This window comes from Artibeus jamaicensis, unplaced genomic scaffold (genome assembly GCF_021234435.1).
Source record: "Artibeus jamaicensis isolate MK-2021 breed Jamaican fruit bat unplaced genomic scaffold, CSHL_Jam_final contig_3188, whole genome shotgun sequence".
In the NCBI taxonomy this organism is placed as follows: Eukaryota; Metazoa; Chordata; class Mammalia; order Chiroptera; family Phyllostomidae; genus Artibeus; species Artibeus jamaicensis.
In genome coordinates, this window is record NW_026521745.1 from 513073 (window position 1) to 533797 (window position 20725).

Here is a 20725-nt window from a genome sequence, read left to right on the forward strand (position 1 = left end):
TAAAGGGGCCTATGCACTCATGGGTGGCATAGGACAGGCCCCTTAGTCTACAAGACAAACACTGGTGGCTACCATGGGGAGATGCAGATAGAATGGATGAGGGTCAGAAGAATCAGACTCATCTCACCAAGGGAGTGGGCACCAAAGACTGCTCATGGAAGAGATGGCTCTTCAAGACAGACAATTTGGACAGATGGGGAGCCCAGTAGAGAAAATGGATTCTTGGCAGGTGGAACAGTCAGAGCAGGACCTTACAGAGATGGGGTGGAGGCTTGAGGCAGCAAAGAGGGGCCCCCATCTGGGTCAACTGGCCACAGAGTTCTGTCCCTATTTAAAAGCAGTTGCAGAAGCTTTTTCCAAGAGGGACACTGGTCAGTGAGAAGATCAACCTGGGGCAGAGAGAAACTGCAAGGTGGGGGAGATCCAGCATGCAGGAACAGATGGGAGACAGAGGGACAGGACACTGAGGGCTGTGGCCCAGGTACCCTGTGGTCAGCTCTGTAGAGCTGTGAGCCATGAGAACAGATGGGGGGACTGTGACCACAAAGGAAAGCCTATTGGACGCAGGGAGGCTGTTTTGAAGGTTGAAGGGTGGGGAAACGAGGAAAGGAAAAATTTGGAAGAGGGGAGGTGGTGACAAGAGATGAGAAGGGATCTGAGGGTACAAGGGTGGGAGATCACTCCTGTAACTCAGACTAGGAGAAGGGAAGGGTGAAAATATAGGAATTCCAGTATGATGACACAGGGCTCTGCTGCAGTAAGAGTGGCTATGTTTGCAAATTGCCACTCAGGAGACAGACCCACTGCCCCAGATGCTCCCTCCTTCTTAACTATGCACTTTTTTTTAAGGTATATTTTATTTTATTTTATTATTATTTTTTAATTCCTTGGGATATTCTTTTTTTAATCTTTTTTTTCTTGATTATGCCATTACATTTGTTCTATTCCCCCCTCAGTTCCCCTCCACTCTGCAAACCCCTCCCCCACCATTCCCCCCTTTAGTTTATGAACACGTGTCTCAAGTTCTTTAGATTCTATATTTCCCATGCTATTCTTGCCCCCCCCATCTATTTTCTATCTACTGTTTATGCTACTTATTTTCTGTACCTTCTCCCCCCTTCTCCTCCTCCCACTCCCCTGTTGCTAACCCTCCATGTTATCTGCATTTCTATGGTTCTGATCCTGATCTAGCTGTCCTCTTAGTTTGCTTTTGTTTTAGGTGTGGTTTTTGATAACTGTGAGTTTGCTGTCCTTTCACTGTTCATATTTTTTATCTTCTTTTTCTTAGATAAGTCCCTTTAATGTTTCATATAATAAGGGCTTGGTGATGATGAACTCCTTGAACTTGAACTTATCTGAGAAGCACTTTATCTGTCCTTCCATTCTAAATGAAAGCTTTGCTGGATAGAGCAATCTTGGTTGTAGGTCTTTGGATTTCATGACTTGGAATACCTCTTTCCAGCCCCTTCTTGCCTGTAAGGTCTCTTTTGAGAAATCTGCTGACAGTCTGATGGGAAGTCCTTTGTAGGTGACTGTCCCCTTATCTCTTGCTGCTTCTAGGATTCTCTCCTTCATTTTCATCTTGGCTAATGTAATGATGATGTGCCTTGGTGTGTTTCTCCTTGGGTCCAACTTCTTTGGGACTCTCTGAGCTTCCTGGATTTCCTGGAAGTCTATTGCCTTTGCCAGATTGGGGAAGTTCTCCTTCATTATTTGTTCAAATAAGTGTTCCACTTGTTGCTCTTCCTCTTCCCTTCCTGGTACCCCTATAATTCAGTTGTTGGAACATTTAAAGATGTTCTGGAGGTTCCTAAGCCTCTCCTCATTCTTTTGAATTCTTATGTCTTCATTCTTTTCTGTTTGGTTGGTTTTTTCTTCCTTCTGGTCCACTCCATTGACTTGAGTCCCAGTTTCCTTCCCATCACTATTGGTTCCTTGTGCATTTTGCTTCATTTCACTTAGTGTAGCCTTCATTTTTTCATCTAATTTGCGACTAAAATCAACCAGTTCTGTGAGCATCCTGATCACCAGTGTTTTGAACTGTGCATCTGATAGGTTGGCTATGTCTTGGTCGCTTAGAAGTATTGGCTCTGGGGCTTTTAGTTGTTCTTCTGCTTGAGCCATAATGTTTTGGTCTGCTCGCATCTGTTACGTATGAAGGGTGAAAGCTTAGGTGTTCACTGGGGCAAGTCAACTCAGTTGCTGGGTTGTGACTGGGGGTGGGGTCAGAGAGGGAGAAATAGCATTTGTGCACTCTCTCTTGGATTTTGGTCCCCCTGCTGCCTCCCACAAGCAAATTGGGTCCTTCTAATGCTGGTTCCAGGATGGGTGGGCTTGTGTATGGTCTAGGACCCTGTGGGTCTCTCCAGCGAACTGTCCTGTGAGGTTGGAAGCCTCTGCCGGCACCTTAACCCCCAAAAGTTTTTTCCAATTGGTGATTTCAGGCTTTATTTCCAGCGCTGGGGCCCTGCATTACACGGTCTGTCTCACCGTCTGTTTTTTCACCTGGTTTATCTGAGTGGGAATGTGTGACTGCAGTCAGCCAGGCGCCTTACGCTCTCACTGGGTCTGCCCATTGCCACCCCACACCTGGGATCTGCCAACCACTGCCTACGTGCCTGGGTTTATCCAGCAGCCACCACTTTTCCCTGCTGCGACCCCTCTCCACCCCTCTTACCAGTTGGATGAATGGTTTGTTGTTGTCAGACTTCCATACAGTTCAATTTCCTGTCCTGTTTTGGTTGTGTTTTTGTTTGTAAATCTTTGTTGTCCTTAAATTTGGTTGTGCAAGGAGGTTCAGTATTTCCACCTAAGCCTCCATCTTGGCTGGAAGCTCCTAACTATGCACTTCTTAAGGCTAACTCAGCACCTATCAGGCCCACTCCCACTGCCCAGGGACAGGCATCATGTGCCCGTATCTTTGTCAGACTGTTTCCTTCTTGAGGACTCTGGTAGAAGCTGGTGGGGCCTGAAATTCCCTAGTCATTCAGGGCTGCATCCACCCACCTACCACAGTGACTAGAACTTAAGTGTTTAATATTCATTTGATTATACCATATTAAAATTGAATTTGCCCTTCCTGTCCATATCCTAGCTGAGCAGTAGAACAAAACATGTAAGTCATACTTGGCTATAATCTTTGCCTCCACTCTTAGTGGTGCAATACTGCAACATTCTGAGATGATAGGGGCTGAGAGGGGCCAGGAAAGACATCCTGAGCTCGAAGTCTGGGAGAGTTGACTCCAGGGAGGAGGAACATGATGTGACAGCTTACAAGACAGACTGGGAGATGGTATGAAGACAGAGCTGTGTTTTAAATATACTTTCTGATAGATGGAAAGTACGTATGTTTGGAGTATGGAAGAGTTGCTGAGACTGAGCAGCATTCAGAAAGTGGACACTTCAGTGCCTCCTTGACTGCAGGTGGCATGTGAAACTTAGCCTCCCTATCTTGCAATTCTGTTGTGCAATGAGGTTAAGTCTGTGAAGGAGTCTCCACAGCTTGGAGAAGGACCTGGCATGAGACCACCTCTTATTAGGGTCACCTGGAGCTTTTGGTGCTCATTTAATGTGTGCTATTAGAAGATGACCCTCAACTCAGCCTTTTTAATCTGCAGGAACTGTCCACCTGCTTTGTGTGCAACATGGCCACCAGCCAGTCTTCTTCCTAGTGAGCTGCCAGGCATGGTCATTGCTCCAGAACCTGCCACATGTTCAGGGATTGACAAAGTTAAGTGTACACATATTTCAATCTTTCTCTGTTTACTGGGCACCTCAACTGCAAGACTTGTATGTTTATTGTGCTACAAATCTAGGAACATAACCAAAAAAACTCAACATAAGGAGACCACAAAGAATGACTCATGTTCACAGGGACATTTCAGGTAACAAAATCTTATCTCTTAAATGAGCTGGCTCATTTATCAGTTAACTTCCAGTAACCAGAGTCAGAGTGTCTGCCTGTGTGTCACTGCCCTTCACTGAGCCAATAAGAACTATAGCTTCCATAAGAACTGTCCGGAGACACAACTACACCATGCTGTCAAAGCCACAGGGACATGTAGCCCTGCCTCACATCCCCTCCCCAGGTGCCACAACTGCTTATGGCCCCAGTAAGCTGTCAGTAAGCCCCAAACCCATCTAACAGCATAGCCTATTTCCTGTAGGTGGCTGAGGGATACTCGGGCTCTGTGACTCCCATCCTCAGACTCTGAGCCAGCAGGCTGGAGTGTCACTATGAGAAGTGACTTAAAACTTGCTTGGAGGAGAGGCATAGACTGAGGGGGTGCAGCCACCGCCTTGAGCATCCCCACATGCCACCAGGTGGGAGAAGGCCTCATCAAGGCCAGCTGCCTCTCCTGGCACCAGTCAGGGAGTGAGGTTGCAGCACCATCACACTTAATTCCTTGAATTGGGGCACCCAACAGTACCTTGATTCTGCTCCTCAGTGAGCCTCCTCCATAGTAACCTTGACCAGCTCTCCAGCTGTCACAGACCCCAAAAGGCCCTGAAAGACCTGCTCCACTAGCCTGCAACCTACACAGCAGGCAAACTTCAGGCAGCAACAGAAGACTGATGGTCAGCTTTGCTGTTTCCTGACTCCTGAAGCACCCTTATGCAGTGTGGTCCGTCCCACCCACTTTGTCCTAGTCTCAGGTAAAGGCTATAGTCTGGCTGGGTATGTGCCTACCTGCCTTCGCTCTCCTACCTGCCATCCATGAAGGGGAAGAGCTGTGGCACACCCCTTCATGCTCCTACAACTTATGTCTCATAAATAGGAAGACAGAAGTTGGTTTCACACACTCTATACAGCTCAGCTGTTTTCCGGCATCAACACAGAATTGACAGCATTTTAAATTCAGAGAAAAGTTATGATGTACAAAGAAACAAATTTCCTCTGGAGATCCTCTCCCACCACCTTCCTGGTAGGAATGCATTTTCCAAATGTTAGCAAAGTTATATCCCCACATTATAATCCAATTAAGAATTTTGGACTTCCAGCCAAGATGGAGGCATAGATAGAAACATGGTGCCTCCTTTAAACATGGCACAACCAAGTTCAAAGACAACAAAGTTTTAGTAACAAAAATGCAACCAAAACACAAAAAATTGAACTGTATGGAAGTCCAACAACAACGAATCATTCAGCCAGACCCGTAAGAAGGGTGGAGCCAGCTGTGGAGCAGGGTCGGGCAGGAAAGATCTATCAGACCAACCCAGGCACGCAGGCAGCTGTTGCTGGATCCAAGGTGTGGGGCAGCAACAGGCGAACCCAGTGAGGGCCAAGGGGGCTGGCTGACCGAGGCCACACATTCGTGCACAGATAAACCGAGTGAAGGAGCGAGCAGTGAGACAGACCGCTCAGGCTATGGCCCCAGCGACAGGAATTAGAGCCTGAAAGCACCAATTGGGAAGATTTTGGGGGCCGAGGTATTGGGAGAAGCTCCCAGGCTCACAGAGAGTTCATTGGAGAGACCCACAGGGTCCTGGAGGGTACACAAGCCCACACACCTGGGAACCAGCACCAGAAGAGCCCAATCTGCTTGTGGGAAGCAGCAGAGGGGACAGAACTCTGAGAGAGAGCAAAACAAACGCCATTGCCCCTCTCTGACCCCAGCCCTACATACAGCGTCACAACCCAGTGACCTGGGAAGCCCCGCCCTGGTGAACACCTAAGGCTCTGCCCCTCATACATAACAGGCATGACAAGACAAAAAAAATATGGCTCAATAACAGCTTAAAGCTCCAGAGCCAATATATCTAAGTGATGAAGAAATAGCCAAACTTTCAGATGCACAGTTCAAAACACTGGTGATCAGGATGCTCACAGAACTGGTGGATTTTAGTCACAAATTAGAAGAACAAATGAAGGCTAAACTAGTTGAAATGAAGGGAAATGCACAGGAAACCAATAGTGATGGAAAGGAAACTGGGACTCAAATCAAAGGAGTAGACCAGAAGGAAGAAAAAAATGACCAAACAAGAAAGAATGAAGAAACAAGAATTCGAATAAATGAGGAGAGGCTTAGGAACCTCCAGGACATCTTTAAACATTCCAACAACCAAATTATAGGGGTACCAGAAGGGAAAGAGGAAAAGCCACAAGTGGAACACTTACTTGAACAAATACTAAAGGAGAACTTCCCCAATCCGGCAAAGGCAATAGACTTCCAGGAAATCCAGGAAGCTCAGAGAGTTCCAAAGAAGTTGGTCCCAACAAGGAACACACCAAGGCACATCATCATTACATTAGCCAAGATGAAAATGAAGGAGAGAATCCTAGGAGCAGCAAGAGAGAAGGGGACAGTCACCTACAAAGGAGTTCCCATCAGACTGTCAGCAGATTTCTCAAAAGAGACCTTACAGGCAAGAAGGGGCTGGGAAGAACTATTCCAAGCCATGAAAACCAAAGACCTACAACCAAGATTGCTCTATCCAGCAAAGCTTTCATTTAGAATGGAAGGACAGGTAAAGTACTTCTCAGATAAGTTCAAGTTCAAGGAATACATCATCACCAAGCCCTTACGATATGAAATTAAAAGGACTTATCTAAGAAAAAGAAGATAAAAAATATGAACAGTGAAAGGACAGAAAACTCACAGTTATCAACAACCACACCTAAAACAAAAGCAAACTAAGAGGACAGCTAGATCAGGATCGAAACCATAGAAATGCAGATAACATGGAGGGTTAGCAACAGGGGAGTGGGAGGAGGAGAAGGGGAGAGAAGGTACAGAGAATAAGTAGCATAGATGGTAGGCAGACAATAGATAGGGGGGAGGGCACAAATAGTATGGGAAATATAGAATCTAAAGAACTTGTGACACATGGACATAAACAAAATGGGGGGAATGGTGATGGAGGGGTGTGCAGGGTGGAGGAGAATGAAGGGGAGGGAATAGGACAACTATAATGGCATAATCAATAAAAGATATTTAAAAAAATAGAATTTTGGCCAAGAAATGACAAATGAACAACTCTGGCCTTGTTGGGTCTATGTGGGCTTCCTGTGTGTCTGCCTCTCTGTCTCTTGATGTTTCTCATACACACCAGCAATTCAAGTTCCAACTTCAAGTGAAGGAAAAGAATCTCCTGCAATAGCTTACCAAAGAGGCTGAGACCCAGCAGGCACCCAAACATTGCTGTTCTGGGGGTAACAGCTTCAGAAGCTTCTGAGGGCCTCAGACACCACACTCTAAACAGGCACATCCTCAGTTTATCAAGGAAAAGGTAGACAGCACAGCCAAGTTTTAAATTGGGTGGTATTCCTTTTCTTTCTCTTAAAAGTATATCTTATCTAAAACTAGATTCCTCAAGGACAGAGAAGGAGCCTGAAGAACTAGCGAGCATGGGATTTTAGAGTCTTAAGATGGTGGTGAAGTAGGTGGGAGCCAAGTTCACTTCCCCCTGCACATGGGTGAAACACCTACCTGATCGGAGGAACAGATGGAACAGCCAACAGTACTCCAGCATATATGAAGAAAGGAGACCAAAAATTGTAGAGGACATTGAAAAAACAGACAGTAAGGAGACTGCTTCAGGACAATAAGGGCCCTGGGACCAGCACAGGGCCCAGGGCAGCTGCAGCCCCTGGCCCGGCATCCCAGGCCCAGTACCTGGCAGGTCTGCCACAGGGTTCTTGGGAGAGAGCCGGGTCAACGGCTCCCTCCCTGGCCAAAAAAGGTTTGAGCACCACTGGGAGAGACCTGGTTGCTTGAAGTCGCAACCAGACTTCAGAGGGGAATAAGGACCAAGTCGCAAACACACAGGGGCTGTGAGCACCCATGGAATCTGTGGACACTGGCTGGGGAGAGTTGAGAGTTGGGCCCTGATCTAGACAGTCCCTGGTCTGGTTGGAGAACTGGGCTGTGTGAGAAGCCAGACCTCTGTACAGAGCAGGCTTGAGCAGGAGGAATTTCTCAAAAGGGAAAGGTGAAAAAAGAGGTACTTGGTGGCTGATTGGGGAATTCTCCTACAGCAGCCACTCTGACTTCCTTCCCATCCAGCCACGCAGTCCTCCCGAGGTGGCGTGGAAGGCCCTATGCACCACACTCCTGTAGCCCTGGGAAGAGTATGCGCCCACACCTGAGAGACCTGAGGCGGCCCGGCCAAGTGTGCACTCCAGCAACCCCAGGGAAAGTGCTTACTGTGGAAGGCCCAGCATCCACACCTGAAGCACCAGAAAGAGTGTGCACTGCATAAGACCCCTGAGCCCACACCTGTAGCACCGGAGAGAGTGCACAACCAAACCTGCAGGACAGGAGGCTGCTGGGGAACTGGGCTGGAGGCTGATCAGAAAGGGAGAAAAACCCAATCCCCTCTCAGCCTGCTGTAGCCAGGAAGACCAACAAAACTGGCAGGGCCAGTTTGAAGCCAATGGGAGGCTTTTTATTTTTTAATTCCCATAAGTGAGACAAAAAAACCCTGGAACTGTGAAAAGACCAGAGCTGGACCCAAAGAGGGGTCATCCCAAAAGCTGAGACAGTGAGACAAATTTCACTTTGCTACTACAGAGAACTTGCAAGTTATTGCATATTGGTATTATTATTTTTTCATTATTCATCTTTTATTTTATTAGTATTTTTGTATTTCTCTTCTTTCTATTTAGTCTTCTTAACTTGTCTGGTTAAATTGCATTGTTTGACAGGTTTCCCGTGTTCTCTCTTTCATAGTGTATTGTTAATTTACTGTCTTTCACTTCACTTGTATTCCATTAGCACACTACTCTAGGTCATACACTTCCTATTCTGGTTATCCAGATCACATAGATTCTGTAATATGATTGTTACTCCATTAGTATTGTAAATAATAGCTGTTCCATACGATTGTAAATACTACACAGCACCCCTCCCAGCTCTTACCCACTTCATATTTTCCTGAACTTTATTACTGTTGTGGTTAACTCTACTCTCTCATACACTATACCTATTTTGTATCCTTTACTCTCACTTTATCTCATAATCTGACCTCCCACAACCCCACTGCTTTCTATGTCCAACTCACAATCCTTCCCCCGACCCCGAAACGACTCTTATCTTCTTTCTACAACTTTCTAAAAAGTGGCTAGTTGGGTGAAATATCACAGTTAACACTATACATATCCAAAAAATCTCCTATCTCTTCTCTACGGACTAGTACTATAAATATCATAGAATACACTCTTGCTGTCTTAAACCATTTTGCCTTCCCCTTCCAACTGATAACAAAAAAGAGTACGTGGAACCTATGCACACCAGGATACCTGGTGGAAGAGGAAACCCACCAACAAAGGAACCACCAACAGATAACAACAGAAGAAGGTGAAGGACAGAGTAGAAGCCATTAACTCAACCCAGGACCTATCTGGAAATATAACTAAATAGTGGAGAAATGACCCAGAACAAACAACTGAACAAGAACAAGAGAGAAGCCTGAAAACCTTATATACACAGAAGAATCAGCTTCAACACAACCTGTCCACATCTGCACAACAAAATACAAGAGGTAGTGGTGAGAGTGACACTCAGTTTACCAGCTGGTGGGAAGGACCCACTAAATAAAGACCCAACAACAATCAAAACCCAAAAACATACAGAGAACCAACATAAACAACAGCCAGAAATCAGCAAGCTCAGGAGATCAAGGAGACTACACCACTGAATCCCACAGGTCTTCTAGTATAGAAGTTTACACCATAAACCTAGGGAGCCAGAACAGATCAATTTAAGAAGCTGAGGCTAACAAGAAGAGTCTCACAAACAATGGGAAGACAAAGAAACAATTCCCAAATTAAAAGAAAGGAGGAAGTCTTAGAAAGAATGCTAAATGAAATGGAGGCAACTCAACTGTCGGATCTTGAGTTCAAAGCAATGGTTATTAAGGAAGCTCAATGAGCTAACAGCAAATTTCCAGAAACTACAGGGAAACTACAATGAACTCACTGCAAACTATATCAACATGAAAAAGAAAATAGAAACTATCAACAAGGGCCAAGAGGAAATGAACAATACAATTTCTAGACTGAAGAACACAGTAGAAGAAATCAAAAACAGACTTGATGAAGCAGAGGATCAGATCAGCGAGTTGGAGGACAGGTAAAGAAAAAACACCCAAAATGAGCAAGACAAGGAAAACAGGCTCACAAAGAATGAACGGGGGTTAAGGGAAATGCAGAACAACATGAAACATAATAATATTTATATAATAGGGATACCAGAAAGAGCAAGAAATAAAAAACTTGTTTGAAAAAGTCATGATGGAAAACTTTTCTAATTTGATGAGAGAAAAAATCACACAAATTCAGGAAACACAGAGAGTCCCAATCAAGAGGAACCCAAAGATGCACACGTCAAGACACATCCTAATTAAAATGGCAAAATTCCAAGACACAGAGAGAATCTTAAAGGCAGCAAGGGAGAAACAGGAAGTAACATGAAAGGGAGCCCCAATAAGACTAGCAGCTGACTTCTCAATGGAAACACTCCAAGCCAGAAGAGAATGGCAAGAAATATTCCAACTAATGAAAAACAAAGGCCTGGAACCAAGAATACTTTATCCAGCAAGACTCTCAATCAAAGTGGAAGGCCAAATAAGGAGCTTCCCGGACAAAAGAAGTCTCAAAAAATATACCTCCTCCAAACCAGCTCTGTAGAAAATGCTAAAGGGTTTGCTTTAAGAACAGGAAGAAAAAGAGTGAAAGAGAGAGGAACACAAGTATTAAAAATTGGCTATAAATAAAATACCTATCAATAATAACTTTAAATGTAAATGGATTAAATGACCAATCAAAAGGCACAGAACAGCAGAATGTATAAGAAAACATGACCCACATATATGCTTCCTACAGGAGACCCATCTCAGAACAAAAGACCTACCCAGAATGAAAGAGAAGGGCTGGAAACAAATATTCCAAGCAAATGAACACGAAAAAAGAGCCAGGGTAGCAATACTCATATCAGACAAAACAGACTTCAAAAAAAATAAGCATAAAAGTCCCTTCAAAAAAAGGGACTCAGAAGATCATTTCATAATCCTCAAGGGAAGAATCCATCAAAGGCATAAACACTGTAAATATATATGCACCCAATATAGGAGCACCGAAATACATAAAGAAAATCTTGGAGGATTTCAAGAAAGATATTGATGGCAACACAATTATAGTAGGAGATTTTACCACCCCACTGTCAAAAAAAACAACAGAAGAAGGTGAAGGACAGAGTAGAAGCCACATTAACTCAACCCAGGACCTATCTGGAAATATAACTAAATAGTGGAGAAATTACCCAGAACAAACAACTGAACAAGAACAAGAGAGAAGCCTGAAAACCTTATGTACACAGAAGAATCAGCTTCAACACAACCTGTCCACATCTGCACAACAAAATACAAAAGGTAGTGGTGAGAGTGACACCTCTTGTATTTTGGAAGAAATAGGAAGGTCTATTTGGAAGGACAGACTTTCCAAATAAAATATCAAACAAGATATTGTGGCACTGAACAATGCCCTACAGGAAATGGACTTAACTGATACATATAGAGCCCTTCATCCCAAAGAAACAAAATACACATTCTTTTCAAACACACATGGAATATTTTCAAAGACAGACCACATGACAGGACACAAAACAAGCGTCAACAAATTCAAAAACATTAACATCATAACAAACATTTTCTCTGACCACAAGGGACTCAAACTAAAAACCAACATCAAGGAAAAATAACCCAAAACACTCCAACACATGGAAATTAAATAGCATGCTATTAAGCAATGAATGGGTCAAGAATGAGATTAGGGAAGAAATAAAAAAGTTCCTGGAAACAAATGAAAATTAACTCACAACAATCCAAAAAAAAGGCAGTCCTGAGACAATAGTTCATAGTGATACAGGCCTACCTAAAATGTACAGAAATACTTCAAATAAACAACCTAACCCTGCGCCTACAAGAACTTGAGGAACAATAACAAAGAGCAAGTAGAAGGAAGGAAATATCCAAGATCAGAGCAGAATTAAATGACATAAAGACTAAAAGCACAATTCTAAGGATCAATGAATCCAGGAGCTGGTTCTTTGAAAAGACAAACAAAATCAACAAACTTTTAATCAGGCTCATCACGAAAAAGGAGAGAGGACCCAAATAAACACAATCAGAAATGAAAGAGGAGAGATTACAACTGATACCCCAGATATACAAAGGATTGTAAGAAATTACTACAAACAACTATATGCCAAAAAATTTGAAAACCTAGGTGAAATGGACAAATTTCTAGGAAAACAAAATCTTCCAAAACTCAATAAAGAAGAAGCACAAAGCCTGAACAGACCAATAACACCTGATGAAATTAAAACAGTAATTAAAAAGCTTCTGACACACAAAAGCCCTGGACCAGACAATTTTACAGGAGAATTTTACAAAGCATTTAAGGAAGAGCTAACCCCATCCTCCACAGATTATTTCAAAAAATTGAAGAAGATGGAAGACTCCCCAAACTCTTTTTATGAAGCCAACATCATCTTAATCCCCAAACCAGCTAAAGACATATTAAAGAAAGAAAACTTCAGGCCAATACTGCTGATAACATAGATGCTAAAATCCTCAACAAAATACTGGCAAATTGCATCCAGCAATTCGTTAAAAAAAACTATACACCATTACTATGTGACATTCATCCCAGGGATGCAAGGATAGTACAATATTTGCAAATCAATAAATATAATATACCACATAAACAAAACAAAAGACAAAAAAATCACATGATCATATCAATAGGTGTGGAAAAAGCATTTGAAAAGGTACAGCACCCATTTATTATAAAAACACTCAGCAAAGTGGGAACAGACGGAGCATTCTGCAACATAATCAAGGCCATATATGAGAGACCTACAGTCAACATCATACTCAATGGGGAAAAACTTAGAGCATTACCACTAAAATCAGGAACAAGATAAGAATGCCCACTTTCACCATTCCTACTGAACATAGTACTGGAAGTTTTAGCCATAGCGATCAGACAAGAAAAAGAAAATAAAAGACATCCAAATTGGAAAGGAGGAAACAAAACTGTCACTGTTTGCAGATGACATGATAGTATACAAAGAAAATCCTACAGACTCCATCAAAAAAATGCTTGACCTAATAAGTGAATTTGGCAAAACAGCAGGACACAAAGTCAATACTCAGAAATCAAAGGCATTTTTGTACATCAACAATGAAATATCAGAAACAGAAATCAGGAAAAAAAATCCCATTTGATACAGCAGCAAGAAAAATAAAGTACCTAGGAATAAACCTAACCAAGGAGGTAAAAGACCTGTACTCGGAAAACTATACAACACTGAAGAAAGGAATTAAGGAAGACACAAACAAATGGAAGCATGTACCATGCTCATGGATCAGAAGAATTAATGTCATCAAAATGTCCATACTCCCCAAAGCAATTTATAGATTCAATGCAATCCCTATTAAAGTACCCATGACGTACTTCACAAATATAGAATAAACATTTCAGAAATTTATATGGAACCATAAACGACCCCGAATAGCTGCAGCTATTTTGAGAAAGAACAACAAAGCAGGAAGGATCACAATACCTGATTTAAAACTGTATTACAAGGCCACTGTAATCAAAACAGCCTGGTATTAGCATAAAAACAGGCACATACCCTAACAAAACAGAACAAAGAGCCCAGAAATAAACCCAAGTCTCTACAGTCAATTAATATTTGACAAAGTGGGAAGAAGCATATAATAGAGCAAAAATAGCCTCTTCAACAAATGGTGTTGGGAGATCTGGACAGCTACATGCAAAAAAATTAAACTCCACCAACTTACACCATACACACAGATGAATTCAAGGTGGGTAAAAGACTTAAATATAAGCCGTCACGCCATAAAAGTCCTACAGGAAAACACTGGCAGGAATATCTCAGACATTCCACCCAGCAATAGCTTCACTGATATGTCACCTAAAGCAAAGGACATAAAGAAAAGAATAAACAAATGGGACCTCATCAAATTAAAAAGCTTCTGCACAGCTGAAAAAAAAACAGCATTAAAATGAAAAGAGAGTCAACCATATGGGAAAACATATTTGCCAGTGACACCTTGGACAAAAAGGCTTGATCTCCAAAATACATAAAGACTCCACTCAAGGAAGACAAGTAAACCAATTAAAAAATGGGCAAAAGAGTTGAACAGACACTTCTCCAAGGAGGACACACAGAGGACCCAAAAACGTATGAAAAGATGCTCAACATCACTAGCCATCAGAGAGATGCAAATTAAAACCACAATGAGATACCACCTCACACCAGTCAGAATGGCCAACCAGGCAGTGAGAGACAAATACAATATGACCTCACCTTTAACTGGAACATAATCAACAAAAGAAAAAAGCAAACAAAATCTAACCAGAGTCATTGAAATTAAGAACAATCTAACAATAGCCAGAGGGGAGTGGTAGGGGACAGTGGGAAGAAGGGTTTTCAGGAACTACTTTAAAGGACATATGGACAAGACCAATGTGGAGGGTGGAAGCAAGGGAGGGAGGTGGGTTTGGAAGGGGTTGGCGGGGCTGGGGAGAAAAAACAGACAACTATAATTGAACAACAATACAATAATTTAAATTAAAAAAAAAAAGAAGAAGAAGAACTAGCGACCATGGGACATCCAAAGGTGCTTACATGCAAGTTAGAGTCCTGGGAGGAGGGTATCTGGGAGAGGAATAAAACAAAGCCCATGTGTTCTCATAGGATTTGCTGTTGCATTTCATTGTCTGGACAGAGTATCTGCAGTTCTTTTGGAAACAGGGTCAGTGTCAGTGCACCCTACAGCAACTGTCAAGCCTTAATCAGAAACATGGGCCTTGGTTGGAATGTGCAGAAACCCCTGGCCAGCCAGATGAGCCCAGCCCCCATCACTCTCTGAATTCTATGTATTTCCAAGGAGAAGTGCAGAGGTCTACATGGGCTTCTTAAGCTTTCTCATTTTGTATGTGCTCAAACAATGGTGGAAAAATACAGTGAAGAAAAAAGAAATTAGCTTTGAATTGCAGGTATGTGTACACGAGAAAGAAATGTGTCACCACTTCAGTGATGTGCAGCTACAATGGCTGCCACCCCTGCTAGTGCCTTGGGAAGGCTTGCTGGGTGAAGCCGCAGCACTCACTCCTGAAAGTACTGCACAGCAAGTGGGCTGAGGTAGGGTGACCAGTCAGCACTTGCATGGGAAAATTTAAGTAATTTATAGGTAGGGAACTAAGAAGAAATTTGGCCTTAAATTAAACAAGCATGAAAAATTTTCAAACTTGCCAATGACCAAAGAAACACTAGTGTCGCTGGCTGGTATGGCTTGGTGAATTTAGTGTCGGCCTGTGAATCAAAGGGTTGCCAGTTCTACTCCCAGTCAGGGCACATGCCTGGGTTGCAGGCCAGGTCCTCAGTGTGGGGGCGGTGAGTGAGAGACAACCACACATTGATGTTTCTCTTACTTTCTCCCTCCCTTCCCTCTCTCTAAATACAAATAAATAAATAAATAAATAAATTTAAGAAATGCTAATGAAACAGCATTTTATAACTATTGTTAGCAACAAAAGAAAATAAATAATTTAAAGATAAACGGGCTGGTGAAACTATTCACAGTTGTATATTTTTAATGCCAATATAAATCCTAGAACTCCTTTCAGGTTAATGTTAATAAGTATCAAAAATTATTAAATTTGTACTCTCATTTAATAGTTTTACTTCTTGAAATTTATTCTTAGACTAATTTAAGATAAATATTTGAAAGACAATTTGTATAAAGATGTCTTCAGAATTAGGCATAATAAATTAGCACCTCAAATAAAGGGGTGGGTTGAGAATTGGGTAGAGCTTAAACATCCAATGATAATCATGATAATTATAATGAATGTATTCCCTAGAATACATTCAATGCAGCCATAAAATTACTTTTATGGCCACAGTCCTTTTACTTGACAAACTTTTCCTGAGCATCTACTACTGCTCTTGACACGTAACCAAAACATGTGCCTTTTAATAGTGTAAACACAAAAAAATGCTTGCATAGAAAATGTTATGTCTCTTAGCATATTAGCCATGTACAAATTAATTATATCTATGAATAAGGTTTGACTAAAACACACAAAAGAAAAACTGACTTAATTTTGTTTTATGTTGAAATATTATGCAACACTGTCTTTTATAAAAAGGTATGATAACTAGAATATTGACATGTATCGAGCTCCCAAATTAATAAAACTGTCTATATTACCTTGTTACATAACTGTAGGCAGAAAACAAAAACTCCCCACATTATAGTTGAGTTGAAAATGCAGGGCATGATTTTACAAGGTAATCCTAAATGTCTTGTCTACTCTAAAATTCCATGATTCTGCCCTGGATGGTGTAGCTTAGTAGACTGAGCGCAGGCCTGCAAACCAGAGGATCCCGGTTCAATTCCCAGTCAGAGTACATGCCTGGGTTGCAGGCCAGTTCCCAGCAGGGAACGCACGAGAGGCAACCATACACTGATGTTTCTCTCCCTCTCTCCTTCCCTCCCCTTCTAAAGATAAATAAATAAAATCCAAAACAAATAAATAAAATTAAAAATGAAAATTCCATGATTCTGAGAGATATTTAGCAAAATCTTAGAGATTTTACTTTTGCCACTATTGGGATAGGTGAACAGAGGTCTGACAGATTCTATATCACAACAATATACGAATTCCTTACTAGTTTACACACACTCACAGTTTCAGGGTCCTGGATCCTGTTTCTATTCCTGTGTCCCTAATTGTGTCCAACAATGCATAACAATTCTGTTCCCACATGCAGATTCCATTAGGATGCAGTACTTGTCTCTCCTCCTCCAAGTCTTGGCTGGCCCGGGACTTGCTCCAGTGGAATGTGAGCAGAAGCAACACTGTGCCCCTTCTGAGCCCAGCCTTCAAAAGGTCTGGCCGCTCCCACTGCCATTCTGGGATCCCTGAGTTGCTGGAAAGAGGGGCCCAGAAAGCCTTGGATTTCTAGCACTTCTGACATGTGAGTTATGCTGTCATGGACTTCCAAACCCAGTTGCACTCTGGTGAAATGAGCTACACAGAATCCAGCAGACAATACATGGACTAGAACCACCCAGTGGAAACCGGCTGACCCAGATGATCATTAGCAAGTCATTGTTACTTTTCAGCCACTAAAAATTCTGGGAGGCTGTGTTGCACAATAGATAACTAATAACCAACTCTATTTCTTTTTCTGCTGTGTATGGTCTGAAAAGTGAGTCTACCTATTTATTTATCTTAAACTTTGAATGGTTTATTCTGCTAAACCTTTGCGCAAATAAACTAAATTTCTGTTAAGATCAGAAAGTTTTCTAAGTTAATTTACATATATGTAAGATTATTATTAGTAGTAAGACTTAACAAAATGCCAACAAACAGTATTTTATCAGAAAATAGGGACATTATACCAACAGTGATGGCTGGTGTGATTAATGAAGTTTGAGAACCTAAACGAACATGTTTTTATTCCAGCATATTCCAGTGGGTTATTCTAGTTTCTCTATTATGACCCCGGAAATAAAATACTTACTTTGCATTTGTCTATCATAATTTGCCTGTGTGTCCAGCATTAAGCAGTGCCTTTTTATGTGGTCTTGCAACCTGGTAGGCCCTCACTTGAAATTTGGTTGGGTTAATGTCTGATTACACAAATTATTACTGTATCTTTAAATGTTTTTGTTCTTAAACAAGGACTGTACTTTTGGATATGGTGACTATGACTTAGGTCCAATCTCTTTGAGACATCATGAAAATCAATAGGGAAATAGAACATAACCTACAAAAATGCCTCAGGAAAGGATGGGAGAATTGATCTTTAACATGCTGTTCAGTGCCATGTCTTCTGAAGGAGTACATCTGGGTCGCAACCACATGTGTACAGGCAAGAAGTTGCACATGTGTATAGTCAGCTTGCTGCTTGGGGTCAGGAAAGCAGCTCCCACAGCACCAGGAGACTGTCTAACCGCATCCTGACCCGCAGACATTGCACAAGTGCTTCCCAAGGCAGAATTTATTTGCTCTACACCTTCTAGAACACCTCTTCCACCAGGACATTCTTTTTGTTTTTAAGGAGGACAACAGATAGCCTAAAATTTGGCTTGTATAATTCACCAAAAACTAGGCACACAAAAGCACAGGGAGGTACCATGAGCTTCACTCTCACAAGGTCTCTACAACAATCTCCAGGAAACCCGGTGTATTGCTTCCAGAGAGACAAGCCCCCATGTTCCTGGTGCTTGGGGAAGCAAGAAGCTTTGGCAAATACCAGGAAGGAATGATATTGGTCCCACAGAAGATAGAATTCTGGGGGAATCTAAAGAACTTGAGACACATAGTCATAAACTAAAGGGGGGGTAATGGTGGGGACGGGGGGGGGTAGGGTGGAGGGGAATGAAGGGGGGAATAGAACAACTGTAACAGCATAATCAATAAAAAAATAAATTAAAAAAAAGTATCCATGTGCAAACCAGCTATCTTTGGGTTAAAATAATAAAATAAATAAATATTTCAAAGAAAAAAAAAAAAAAGAATTCTGGGGGAAATTATGGTAAGCATCATCCCGAGGATTTGACATCACAAATGGGTAGAAGTCCATGTTTTATCAACACAAAAGAAAACCAACCTAACACTGTTTTTAGAGATGCACTTTGAAAGAATGAGCTAAAGAAGGGGTCCCCAATTCCCAGGATGCTACTGGCCCACGGCCTGTTAGGAACATGCTGCACAGCAGGACGTGAGTGGCATCCCAAGGAGCGAGGCTTTTCTCTTGTATTACCACCTGAAATCTGCCTTCTATCTGCCTGTCTCCCTACTCCTTGAAAAAATTGTCTTCCAGGAAACTGGTCCCTGGTGCCAAAAAGGTTGGGAACCACTAAGCTAAAGGACTCAAGGGAGAGGGTGGGGCTAGAGGTGGGCAGAATTCAGAAGGCAGCTCATCAAACTTCCTGGTAGATAGAAAAAACCTGTAGACAAAGCAAACTTAGAACACAACTGACCTTGACAGAGTGAGGTCTAAACTGAAGAGACACTAAGAAGCCTAAGACGAGCCTTTGTTGCTCCCAGCTAGGCAGGGCTGAGGCTAGTCTGGAATACACTGACCCCAGGCTTATATGTAGCTTTCACTTTCTTTCTAGGTAGGTTCAGAGGTCAGGACAGGTGTCCAGAAGGAGGGGCTTGTCAAGCTCAAGGCTGGTCTGCAAACTCAGTTCTGAACTTTCAATACTGTCTGACAGGGATGGAGATAAGATACTAAAGATAATACAGGTCAACTGCCCTTGTCTGTGGTGCCTGGAGGAGTGTTGCTCAGTGGTCAGGAGTAGAATAAAGAAAGAAATGGACTCAGAACTTTAATTCATGCTCCTGCTGGGAATTCTACATTCAGAGGAAAAACATCTTCAGAAAGCAAAGAATTCAGCTTATTGTCTCAGTCCACGATGCTTGAGTAAGACAAGTCATAACAAGAAAGATGACAGGCCAATGGTCTGGGAGCAAGGCAGAGAAATCTGTAATTGGTGAGCAGAAGAGCCATGATGCCAGGTGTGTATGTGATGGTCGCCACCTGCTGTGTGCATCGTCAAGGGTATGGGTCAGCTTTATGAAGACTGTCTGCACCTGGATCATCAGCTGTGAAGAGACTGAATATAGGAGGAATGGGCCTTTGCTGTGACTGAGCAGAAGGGGTGGCCAAAAGGCAAACCAGAGTCATCCATGCTGAAACAGATGGGCAGCTGGAACAGGACTCTGGAAGAAAAGACTTGTCCTGCTGGGCTACTAGCCCAGCCTGGCTCCTGAAACAGTCAGCTGAATGGGAGAAGAATGGCTGCCCTCCCTTCCAGGCCAATGCTGCTTGGAAACTCTGCTGTGAAGAACTCCCCCCACCGAAACCACATAGAGCCCCCTCACCCTGACAAGCTCTATCCTGGACCCCAGGCTCCAGCCTTTGGGTTTTTGTTTTTGTTTTTTAAGATTTAATTAATTTAATTTTAGAGAGAGGAAGAGACAGACAGACAGAGAGAGAGAGAGAGAGAAACGTTGATATGTGACAGATACATCAATCCGTTGCCTCTTGCACACCCCCAACCAGGGACCCAGCCCGAAACCCAGGCATGTCCCCCGACTTGGAATTGAACTGACAACCTTTTGGTTCACAGGCTAGCGATCAATCCACTGAGTCACACCAGCCAGGGTTCACCTTTGCTTTTAAACCGAGGGGCTGTTTTGTTTTTTTGTGTTCTGTAGCCCTTCCTGCTGCCTGTCTCACTCTGTTGGGGACAGTGAGCCCATCACATCAAGGAGAAGGGACACTGAATGCAGATCACACAGAGCTCTCTCCCCTGTGCTTATTTTTAAATGATATCAAGTCAAAACGGGAAGATCTAGAAAGCCACAGGTTCATCTAAGAAGACAGGAATCTGCTACTTTTATCCTATACACTTGTAAGACATAATGTATTTGTTAAACAATGTAATTTATTAAAATGTATGATGTTTTACTTATGAAACATGGAAATGAAAACTGGCTGTTAATTACATTTTTATGTATTTTTCAGAAAAAGTGACACTGTAAGTTTGAAGTGGATACTTACTGGAGGTTAACTTTAATTCTCATCATCAAAAGCTCAGAATCTTGGTAACAGTTTGCATTTTTCAACAGTGCTTTAACATTTGACTGTCCTGTTTAAGACTTGGC

At 42.4% G+C, this 20725-nt stretch overlaps 1 protein-coding gene across 2 annotated transcripts in view; it reads right to left on the reverse strand.

Moving 5' to 3' along the window:
• Nucleotides 1-20725, reverse strand: part of LATS2 (large tumor suppressor kinase 2) — a 96593-nt gene that overhangs the window by 13799 nt on the left and 62069 nt on the right. The gene's annotated exons all lie outside the window — the stretch shown is intronic.